This window comes from Vicugna pacos, chromosome 20, assembly GCF_048564905.1.
Source record: "Vicugna pacos chromosome 20, VicPac4, whole genome shotgun sequence".
NCBI lineage: Eukaryota > Metazoa > Chordata > Mammalia > Artiodactyla > Camelidae > Vicugna > Vicugna pacos.
The window spans coordinates 11762161-11762377 of NC_133006.1; positions in this window are offsets into that span (position 1 = coordinate 11762161).

Consider the following 217-nt stretch of genomic DNA (forward strand, 5'->3'; position numbering starts at 1 on the left):
AGATTAAATACACCCTAATAAATCAAACTTCTAACCATTTCTCTCAGTATCTCAGATTTAACACTGTTTGGCATGACAATGGGTTTTAAAAGAGAATAGAAAGAGAATTCCAAGGAGGCTCATTCCAGAATCTTCCCTAAGGCAGTAACCTACATCCTCCAGGGTCCGATGGGCCATCAGAATTTCCCAGTAAATCCTGGCTTAAGGAGAAAGAGGA